Source organism: Ictidomys tridecemlineatus, chromosome 12 (assembly GCF_052094955.1).
Source record: "Ictidomys tridecemlineatus isolate mIctTri1 chromosome 12, mIctTri1.hap1, whole genome shotgun sequence".
NCBI classification, from domain to species: domain Eukaryota; kingdom Metazoa; phylum Chordata; class Mammalia; order Rodentia; family Sciuridae; genus Ictidomys; species Ictidomys tridecemlineatus.
In genome coordinates, this window is record NC_135488.1 from 75,917,357 (window position 1) to 75,929,420 (window position 12,064).

General features: G+C 35.3%; 1 long non-coding RNA gene across 1 annotated transcript; it reads left to right on the forward strand.

Moving 5' to 3' along the window:
• The first annotated feature begins 372 nt into the window (after positions 1 to 372).
• Positions 373 to 6,826, forward strand: LOC144369599 (uncharacterized). Its single transcript, XR_013429388.1, has 3 exons — positions 373 to 1,856; positions 2,242 to 2,340; positions 2,553 to 6,826. It is a non-coding gene; the product is annotated as an uncharacterized LOC144369599 (long non-coding RNA).
• Positions 6,827 to 12,064: the final 5,238 nt, after the last annotated feature.

A 12,064-nucleotide genomic window follows, 5' to 3' on the forward strand; every position in this document is an offset into this window, starting at 1 on the left:
CTCTATATATATATATATATATATATATATATATATATATATATACACATACATATACATACATACACACACACACACACAATCTTTATATGGCAATTTGTCTCAAAGAATTTTCAAGAATACCATAATCCACACAGGTTCCAGATTAGAGGCAATATTTCGTTCTATTCTATTCTCTCTGCTATTTCAATTAATGACGAATTCATCTTCTTATAAAATATTAGAATTATATTTTACGTCAGCATTTCTTAATATCCTTTGTCTAAGAAATCACTAAATATTATGATTTCTTATCATTTCATCCTTATCATTTGTCTCTGATTCATGATCTATCTTTTCCTCCTGTATTAATCATTATCCTGCTGCTGTTCTTTCAAATAATTGCTATGGTCTGGTCTTCCTGCAGTATCGCTTTAGTTCAGGTCATGAATTACTTAAATTAAGATCTTACCATTATTCATGTATATGCAAGGTCATGATGGTCCCCTGCTACTCAGTAGAACACCCATTGCTATGGCACAGAAAGATCTGCTTGGCGTGACACCAACCATCTTTTCATCCTTATCTCTCAGCATTGTGACCAATATGTTAACACCACAGTAGTAAGTAGTACTATTTCCAAACTTCTTCCATTCTTGTCTTTGCATATGCTACTGCCCATGCTATAATACTTGTTTTTCTACCTTGAAAATACTTACTTCTCTTTCACAATACATCTCGAAAAATCTCACTGATATTTTTTCTCTATACCCCTGAGTTTCAATGCAGGGAGATTTAGTCACTCTCTTTTTTTCCCCTAAGAATTTACACATTTTTGTTATTATTAAAGTTGTCAAATTGCATCATGATTATTTTGTCACTTTTCTCCAGTATACAACTCACGTAATTACTGGTGCTCAATAAATGTTAAGTTGAATGAAGGCATGAGAGGATAAGGATGCTGTTTTTGGTGGAGTGAAAAATATCTTCCACTATCTCTCAAATGTGCATCACTTGTAAAAGACTACTAGATAAGTACAGATTACTATTATCAAGTAGTGTAGGTGGCTTTTTATGTTGTCAATAAATTTACTTTTTGATACATCATATATAATGAAATGTAAGTTCTCATTCTTCTGGTTGAACATGATATAGAATCACGCTGGTCATATAATTATATATGTACATAGGGTAATAATGTCTGGTTCATTCTACTAACCTTCCTACCCCCATATGCCCCTCCTCTCTGTTCACTCCCCCTACCTTATCTAAAGTAACTATTCTTCCCTAGCCTCCCCATTGTATATTAGCATCTAATTTAAATTTAAATTTACTTTTAAATCCAAGTTTATTCTTGGTATGTGTTTTTCCAGAGACACGTTGGGCTTAAAACAAATTTCTAAAAGATAAAAGAAACCATAGTATTCAGACTTTCAAGTCCCCTTTGTGCCTGCCAACTCTATGCTACTTTGACCCATGCACCCATGCTGGCTGATTCCAATCAGAATCTGTTCTTTTTTTCTTTTTTTTTTTTTTTTTTTAGTTGTATGTGGACACAAAATCTTTATTTTATTTATTTATTTTTATGTGGTGCTCAGGATCAAACCCAGTGCCTCACACATGCGAGGCAAGCGCTCTACCCCTGAGCTACAACCCCAGCCCAGAATCTGTTCTTAATAGGTTTTATGATTAGGGCGAATTATTCTTATTCTTATCTCCCTGAGTTCTGGGATATGGTCTATGTTAGGGTCACAAAAATCTCACCACTTCAGGGTAACTTGTCTTCTTCTTTTGACATTTCAGGGTCTGCATTTGCTCCTGCAAGTAACAAGTAGTTTGCTGAGGAATGTAACATATCCTGTGGACTTACACTGCAAGTAAGTTGCTTTTCTAAAAGAGAAAGCATGTGGGGAATCAGCACAGTGGGTCTGGTTAATAGAATTATTTCCTTAACCTCATGTTCCCACAACTCACGTCTGTTCATCCCTGATCAGTAACCATGGGGATAGCTGTGGAAATTGTTTATAATCTTAAGACAGATAAGTACAAGAAACTATCTTCTGGATTCAATTATTTTAATAAACTATTTGGTTCCATCATCTACAAATTGTCATAATACTTACGGTTTTTAATAATTCATACTGTGTGAAGTTTCACTCCAAACATCAGCTATGTTTTTAAGTATTTTAGTGTTAAACTAGCTAGAAAAAATCAGCAACAAATTTTCAGACTCTCAATGTGGAGTATTTTTTCCTTATATAGAATCTGTATTCCTGGAATGCAAGTAGATGACACCGTTTTCTCAGTCTGAAATTATAAATCAGTATACCTCCAGACATTTCTCAGTGGAAAAACTGAAAGGTAATCACATTTACACAACTTTTAGTGCTATAATCTTGACAGATTTGAGTGGACTGTATTGTTTTCTAAGAAATCATTATACTCTTGTCTTTAAAAGACAGAGCTCTTTAGTCTAAACTGGTTTTTAAGGATTTGCATTGAAATAGCAACTGCATCTGTAAAATATGCTTGGAGGAAAGCCAGATTAATTTCATGTTTTACACATTCTCCAGGTACTTAAAGCAGAACTTGTGATTGGGAAGAGTTGTCTGAGGTTGGAGGGTCATAATGGATGCTGGTGAAGAAATGGTAAAACCACATGGTTAAAACTGATGTTTACAGTACTAACTCTACCAGTTCCAAGTCAGACTCAGTGATAAATGACACATGCTTAAAGAATAAGAACATATTTAACCTGCCTGTTGTTTTATTACTTTCCAAGTATAAATTCATCTTGACATCATCTGAATAAAAAAAAATGATCAAACAAATAGATAAAACCAACAAGCCAAAGTAAGCTAAAGGTTAACAAATCTGCTTTATCAAAGGCTTCTTAATGTCCCCTCTCTAAGAGGATATGGTATCTATTTTTTCCATAAAGCAATAATTATTACATTGAAAAATGAAACACCCAGTCAGTTGTAATATGCTGCAAAAAGGAGTTTTGTATGCTTCAAGTTTTCTTTACATTTTAAAGAATGAATTTAAGAAAGGAGCCTTTAGTGTAGTTTCAGATGTAAGACCAAAATCACTTCCAAGCCTTCTATAAATTTTAGTGACCTGAGAAATATTGTCACTTTTTCTTGCTGGTACTATGCATATTTCAACAAAGCATTCAAGGCTTGGGTGTTTCACTGACCCAAAGAAACAGGAGATCAGGTCCACAGATTACATTTTCTATTCTTATTAATTTTTTTCTACTCTTTCAGAGTCTATCTGAGCCTTTGCTGCACAACCTCAGCAGGTTGAGGTTCTCTTCAGGGCTTCACTGAGGAAGAAAGTCATGGTATATTTTTTCATGCTAACTACTGTTTGAAAAGATGCTCTTTTCTTTCTAGAACTTAAAAGTGTACATCTTCTTATTTAGTATGAAAAAAATACCACCACCTCATGCCTGGTGCAGAAATTAATTTCTTATGTACAAACTTTTTCTTCTATAATGAAGAAAGGAAGAGTGTCTCTGGAATGAGGAATATTTTGATTCAAATTCATACTAAGATATGGATGACCAAAAGTGAATTTTACCAAGAGATGTTTTTGATAGGAGAGGGAAAGAAGATAAAGGACATTAGGTGGAAGGAGAAACAAAGTATCATAAAATTAAGAGAAAAAGAAAGGAATGAGTTGAGAAGCCAGAGTACTCAAAGTCAGTTTGATAATAGTTTTATATTACTTGTAGCTTGTCCTTTTCACACTTTTTACATTTAAAGCAGGCTATCAATTTTGCAACTGTAGCTATGACTGCTACTTTAATATTATCCTCTTGGATGGTTTTGGAGTAGTTGCTCAAATAGTGCTAGACTGGACTGATCCACATAGTTAATTTTCTTCTTTTACTTCACATTTTTTTGTAATCATGCTTAAGGGCTCCATGTGCTTCTCTTCTTTCTGATTTCATTTACTCCTGATAGTGCAATAGCACATACAGTACCTGGAAAATTCATATATCAGCTGACGTGGTGATTGACTGATTAAACATGAAGGTGGCGATCAAGATTCTTCTAGTTTTCAGGAACTCACCTCAACATTATAAAGGGTATATATGACAAATCCAAAGCCAATATCATACTGAAAGGAGAAAAACTGGAAGCATTTCCTCTAAAACAAGCAAAAAAAATAAGATGCCCACTTTTACCACTCCTACTCAATATAGTTCTTGAAACTCTAGTCAGAGCAATTAGGCAAGAGAAGGAAATTAAAGGGAAACAAATATGAAAAAAAGAAGTCAAATTATTTCTGCTGATGATATGATACTATATTTAGAAGAGCTAAAAAAAAATCTCTACCAGAAAACTTCTAGATCTGAAAAATGAATTGAGCAAACAGCAGGATATATAAGATCAATATTTATAAATAAATAGATTTTCTATACTCCCACAGTGATTCTGCCAAGAAAGAAATAAGGAAAACTGTCCATTCACAATACCCTTAAAAAACAGTCCTAAAATTCATTTGGAAGAATAAAAGACACAGAACAGCCAAAGCAATCTTAAGAAAGATGAGCAAAGCAGGAGGCATCACAATACCTGATCTCAAACTGTAGAGCTATAGTAACAAAAACAGGTTGGTATGACATAAAAACAAAAATGAAGACCAATGGAATAGAATAAAAGACACAGAGACAAACCCACATACAAACAGTCATCTGTTACTTGACAACAGTGCCAAAAAATACATGTTGAATAAAAAATAGTCTGGGAATGTAGAAGGATTAAGGAATGGGTCCAGATGACTGTCAACAGATGAAGGTAGTCTACACACACAATGGAGTTTTACTTGGCCATAAAGAAGACTGAAATTATGGCATTTGCAGATAAATGGATAGAACTAGGGAACATTGTAAAGTAAGTCAAACTCAGAAAATCAAAGTTCAAATGTTTTCTCTCCTATGTGAAAGCTCAAGCAAAAGAAGGGGAAAGGGGGTTCAGATATCAAAGATAAAAGATCAATGGAGTAGATCAAGAGAGGAGGAGGAAGGATGAGAAAGGGAAGAAATGTGGAATGTATTTAACAAAATCACACTATGTACATTGCAGATATATATCACAGTGAATTTCACTTTTGTGTTTATCTAGAAAATACCAATCAAAAATAAATAAATAATTTAGTGAAAGGAAAACCAGTAGAGGAAGGATAATGAAGGAGGTAGGGGAGAAGCAGGGAAATGGACTAGATCAAATCCCATGCATGTATGATTTTGTCAAAATGGACCCAACTATAAGTATAATGCACTAATAAAAGAAAAATAAGATGAAATAAATAAAAAGAGTCTTCCAATTTTGGGGGAGCTGCTTTGACAGAAAGAGAAAATTACAAAAATTAATTAATGCCTATGAGAAACACAGGAATAAAAACACATTTCCTAATTGTAACATAAAATGCAGTAGGATTGGTCCTGTTGGTGAGAGTCTTCATTCACAAGCAGTGCCATTTAAATGTGATGACTTACCTCAGCTACCTCCAATTCTCTCTCATAAGAGATTTTCCCCAATCAGTTGACTTTTTTTTTTCCTCCCCAGGGGATAGAAATCCTGGAACTCATGATTTCTCTAGCCTAGGCTAGAATTTCTTATCCACTTTCTTCAAGGCTTTTAGTATTTCCCTGATTTCTTCCTCTCTGTCTCCTTAACAGAGAACTGACTCTACTGAGCAACTCTCTTTGAATTTGTGCACATGGTAAAGTGCACAAAGCATCTGCTTAAGAGACTGATGATGAAATAGGAGGGAATTACCATTCTGCAATATATTTGTGGTGTTTGTTATTTCCAAGGCACTATGATAGATGCTCAAAATTAGAATATTTTTGTCTTTAGAAAGTTAGGATCTTAGGAGGCAGGATACAGTTAAAATATTCACAAATCACTTGGGTACATAAGCCATCCACAGTACACAACAACAACCAGATATTTAATGAGTGTCTACCATGTACCACTCACTGTTCTAAGAGCTGTTGGTGGTGAAGATGTGAATGGAATACTTGAACAAACTGGGAGATGATGCATAGACACATAAACCACAGGCTGATAGGAAACAAAATAAGTGAGGAAATTGAGAAGACATAGAAAGCTGGAGTTACAGGAAGCATTTACTAGGTGTTAAGAAATGACTTTTAAAAGACTGGGGTAAACAGGGATCATGGAGTGGCCTTCACTGGTGCTTTAGCAGTGGTCAGTCTTATTGATTAAGACAGTGGGAAGGCAGGAGGAGCCACTCTGGATTGGAAAGCAATAGGAACAAAGGTAATGTGTGGGTACTAGTGACTGGAGAGGTTGGAAAGAGAGGAAATGGCATAGGGTCAGGAAGGAGAATCAAAGATCTGGTAACTTATCCAAGGCTGTGCCGCTAAAAATAAAATGGCACAGCAATGTGACTGAATCCTGCAACAATCTATTATATATTTCAAAATAGCTAAAAGAGTTTGAAAGTTCCCCACACATTGAAACAGACTGGTTGGAGCTGTCACCTCTAGACACTCAGCTAAAAAATGGACACTACATCACACTGTAGCTCATAAATATGTATAGATATTATATATCAATTAAAAATAAAATAAATGGGGAAGGGATTTGAACCTGGGAAAGCTGACCCTGACTCCTGAAGGTAACAAATAGGGTTGAACACACATCCAAACTGTGGCAGCATTGAACTTGGGCACAGAAACTTGACTTTTATTTATTTTTTTTTTAGATATCTAGAAATGTTTTGAATATGATTTTCTCATCTCCCTTCTATGAATATTTGCATCACTTTAATATTGGAATGGGGAAGAGCTGTTTTCTGAAATGATGGTTCTATTAATGATCCCAAGTATTGGGAAGTAATTTCTTTTTTTTTTTTTTTTAATTTTTTAATTTTTTTATTTTATTTTTTTTTTATTGTTGGTCGTTCAAAACATTACACAGTTCTTAATACATCATCTTTCACAGTTTGATTCAAGTGGGTTATGAACTCCCAACTTTACCCCGTATACAGATTGCTGTTTCACATCAGTTACACTTCCATTGATTGACATATTGCCTTTCTAGTGTCTGATGTATTCTGCTGTCTGTCCTATTCTCTACTATCCCCTTCCCCTCCCCTCCCCTCCCCTCCCCTCCCCTCCCCTCCCCTTTTCTCATCCCTGTTTAATGTAAATCTTCTTCTCAAGCTCTTCGTCCTTACCCTGTCCTTGTTTACTCCCCTTATATCAAAGGGGTCATTTGGTATTTGTTTTTTAACGATTGACTAGCTTCACTTAGCATAATCTGCTCTAATGCCATCCATTTCCCTCCAAATTCTATGATTTTGTCGTTCCTTAATGCAGAGTAATACTCCATTGTGTATAAATGCCACATTTTTTTTATCCATTCATCTATTGAAGGGCATCTAGGCTGATTCCATAATCTTGCTATAGTGAATTGTGCTGCTATGAACATCGTTGTAGCAGTGTCTCTGTAACATGCTCTTATTAGGTCTTTAGGGAATAGACCGAGAAGGGGAATAGCTGGGTCAAATGGTGGTTCCATTCCCAGCTTTCCAAGAAATCTCCATACTGCTTTCCAAATTGGCTGTACCAATTTGCAGTCCCACCAGCAATGAACAAGAGTGCCCTTTTCCCCGCATCCTCTCCAGCACTTATTGTTGTTTGACTTCCTAATGGCTGCCAATCTTACTGGAGTGAGGTGGTATCTTAGGGTAGTTTTGATTTGCATTTCTCTAACTGCTAGCGATGGTGAGCATTTTTTCATATATTTATTGATTGATTGTATGTCCTCCTCTGAGAACTGTCTGTTCAGGTCCTTGGCCCATTTATTGATTGGGTTATTTGTTATCTTATTGTCTAATTTTTTGAGTTCTTTGTATATTCTGGTTATTAGGGCTCTATCTGAAGTGTGTGGATTAAAGATTTGTTCCCAGGATGTAGGCTCCCTGTTTATCTCTCTTATTGTTTCTTTTGCTGAGAAAAAACTTTTTAGTTTGAGTAAGTCCCATTTGTTGATTCTAGTTGTTAACTCTTGCGCTATGGGTGTCCTATTGAGGAATTTGGGGCCCGATCCCACAGTATGTAGATCATAACCAACTTTTTCTTCTATCAGATGCCGTGTCTCTGATTTTATATCAAGCTCCTTAATCCATTTTGAGTTAACTTTTGTGCATGGCGAGAGATAGGGGTTCAGATTCATTTTGATGCAAATGGATTTCCAGTTTTCCCAGCACCATTTGTTGAAGATGCTATCCTTCCTCCATTGCATGCTTTTAGCCCCTTTATCAAATATAAGATAGTTGTAGTTTTGTGGATTGGTTTCTGTGTCCTCTATTCTGTACCATTGGTCCACCCGCCTGTTTTGGTACCAGTACCATGCTGTTTTTGTTACTATTGCTCTGTAGTATAGTTTGAAGTCTGGTATCGCTATACCGCCTGATTCACACTTCCTGCTTAGCATTGTTTTTGCTATTCTGGGTCTTTTATTATTCCATATGAATTTCATGATTCTTTTATCTATTTCTACAAGAAATTCCATTGGGATTTTGATTGGCATTGCATTGAACTTATAGAGAACTTTTGGTAATATCGCCATTTTGATGATGTTAGTTCTACCTATCCATGAGCAGGGTATATTTTTCCATCTTCTAAGGTCTTCTTCTATATCTTTCTTTAGGGTTCTATAATTTTCATTATATAAATCTTTCACCTCTTTTGTTAGGTTGATTCCCAAGTATTTTATTTTTTGGGGGGATATTGTGAATGGAGTAGTTGTCCTCATTTCCGTTTCAGAGGATTTGTCACTGATATACAGGAATGCCTTTGATTTATGCGTGTTGATCTTATATCCTGCCACTTTGCTGAATTCATTTATTAGCTCTAATAGCTTCTTTGTAGACCCTTTTGGGTCTGCTAGGTATAGGATCATATCATCTGCAAATAGTGATAATTTAAGTTCTTCTTTTCCTATTTTTATGCCTTTAATTTCTTTCGTCTGTCTAATTGCTCTGGCCAGTGTTTCGAGGACTATGTTGAACAGAAGTGGTGAGAGAGGGCATCCCTGTCTTGTACCAGATCTTAGAGGGAATGCCTTCAATTTTTCTCCATTCAGAATGATGCTGGCCTGTGGCTTATTGTAGATTGCTTTTACAATGTTGAGGTATGTTCCAATTATCCCTAATTTTTCTAGAGTTTTGAACATAAAGGGATGCTGTACTTTGTCGAATGCTTTTTCTGCATCTATCGAGATGATCATATGGTTCTTATTTTTAAGTCTATTGATGTGGTGAATAACATTTATTGATTTCCGTATATTGAACCAGCCTTGCATCCCAGGGATGAATCCTACTTGATCATGATGTATAATTTTTTTGATATGTATTTGAATCCGATCCGCCAGAATTTTATTGAGGACTTTTGCGTCAAGGTTCATTAGAGATATTGGTCTGTAGTTTTCTTTCTTTGAAGTGTCTTTGTCTGGTTTCGGAATCAGGGTGATGATGGCCTCGTAGAATGAATTTGGAAGTTCTCCCTCTTTTTCTATTTCCTGAAATAGCTTGAAAAGTATTGGTGTTAGTTCCTCTTTAAAGGTTTTGTAAAACTCTGCTGTATACCCATCCGGTCCTGGGCTTTTCTTAGTTGGTAATCTTTTGATGGTTTCTTCTATTTCCTCTATTGTTATTGGTCTGTTTAGGTTGTCTATATCCTCCTGACTCAATCTGGGCAGGTCATAAGACTTAAGGAATTTATCTATGCCTTCACTATCTTCTATTTTATTGGAGTATAAGGATTCAAAATAATTTCTGATTATCTTCTGTATTTCTGAAGTGTCTGTTGTGATATTACCTTTTTCATCCCGTATGTTAGTAATTTGAGTTCTCTCTCTTCTTCTCTTTGTTAGCATGGCTAAGGGTCTGTCAATTTTATTTATTTTTTCAAAGAACCAACTTTTAGTCTTGTCAATTTTTTCAATTGTTTCTTTTGTTTCAATTTCATTTATTTCAGCTCTGATTTTAATTATTTCTTGCCTTCTACTTCTTTTGCTGTTGTTTTGCTCTTCTTTTTCTAGGATTTTGAGATGAAGTATGAGATCATTTATTTGTTGGTTTTTTCTTTTTTTGAGGAATGAACTCCAAGCAATGAATTTTCCTCTTAGAACTGCTTTCAATGTGTCCCATAGATTCCGATATGTTGTGTCTGTGTTTTCATTTAACTCTAGGAATTTTTTAATTTCCTCCTTGATGTCTTCTAAAACCCATTGATCATTCAGCAACCTATTGTTCATTCTCCAAGTGATGCTTGATTTTTCCTTCATTCTTTTATCATTGATTTTCAGTTTTATTCCATTATGATCAGATAAGATGCATGGTATTATCTCTACCCCTTTATATTGTCTAAGAGTTGCCCTGTGACATAATATATGGTCTATTTTTGAGAAGGTTCCATGTGCTGCTGAGAAAAAAGTGTAACTACTTGATTTTGGGTGGTATAGTCTATATATGTCAATTAAGTCTAGGTTGTTAATTGTGTTATTGAGTTCTATAGTTTCTTTATTTAACTTTTGTTTGTAAGATCTGTCCAGTGGTGAGAGAGGTGTGTTGAAGTCTCCCATGATTATTGTATGGTGGTCTATTAGACTCTTGAACTTGAGAAGAGTTTGCTTGATGAACACAGCCGCACCATTATTTGGGGCATATATATTTATGATTGTTATGTCTTGTTGGTGTATGGTTCCCTTGAGCAGTATGAAGTGTCCTTCTTTATCCCTTTTGATTAACTTTGGCTTGAAATCTATTTTATTAGATATGAGTATGGACACTCCTGCTTGTTTCCGCATTCCATATGAGTGGTATGATTTTTCCCAACCTTTCACCTTCAGTCTATGAATATCTTTTTCTATCAGATGCGTCTCTTGTAGGCAGCATATTGTTGGGTCTTCTTTTGTGATCCATTCTACTAGCCTGTGTCTCTTAATTGGTGAATTTAAGCCATTAACATTTAGGGTTATTATTGAGATATGATTTGTTCTTCTAGCCATATTTGTTTATTGATGTTTCTAAACCTGATTTGTTATTCTCTTTGACTATTTTTCCCCCTTTACTGTCCTATCTCCCATTGTTGGTTTTCAATGTTATTTTCCATTTCCTCTTCCTGTAATGTTTTGCCAAGGATTTTTTGAAGAGATGGTTTTCTAGCTGCGAATTCTTTTAACTTTTGTTTATCATGGAAGGTTTTAATTTCATCTTCTATCCTGAAGCTTAATTTCGCCGGATACACGATTCTTGGTTGGAACCCATTTTCTTTCAGTGTTTGAAATATGTTATTCCAGGATCTTCTAGCTTTCAGGGTCTGTGTTGAGAGATCAGCTGTTATCCTGATTGGTTTGCCCCTAAATGTAATCTGCTTTCTTTCTCTTGCAGCTTTTAAAATTCTCTCCTTATTCTGTATGTTGGACATCTTCATTATAATGTGTCTAGGTGTGGATCTCTTATGATTTTGCACATTCGGCGTCCTGTAGGCTTCTAGGATTTGTGATTCTGTCTCATTCTTCAAGTCTGGGAAGTTTTCTTGTATAATCTCACTGAATAGTCTGTTTATTCCTTTAGTTTGGAGCTCTGTGCCTTCCTGTATCCCAATGACTCTTAAATTTGGTCTTTTGATATTGTCCCATAATTCTTGGATGTTCTGCTCATGGTTTCTTAGCAGACTTGCTGAGCTGTCTATGTTCTTTTCCAGTTGAAATACTTTGTCTTCATTGTCTGATGTTCTCTCTTCTAAGTGATCTAATCTGCTGTTAGTATTCTCAATTGAGTTTTTAAGTTGGTTTAATGATTCCTGCATTTCTAGGATTTCAATTTGTTTGTTTTTTATTACCTCTATCTCCCTGTGAAATTGATCTTTTACTTCCTGGATTTGTTTGTCAATGTGATCTTTCATTGTCTGATTTTGCTGTCTCATGTCTTCCTTGAGACTCCAGATCATCTGAAGCATATATATCCTGTACTCTTTATCTGACATTCCGTCTGTTGCAGCTATTACCTCTTCTAAAGTTGAGTTGACCTG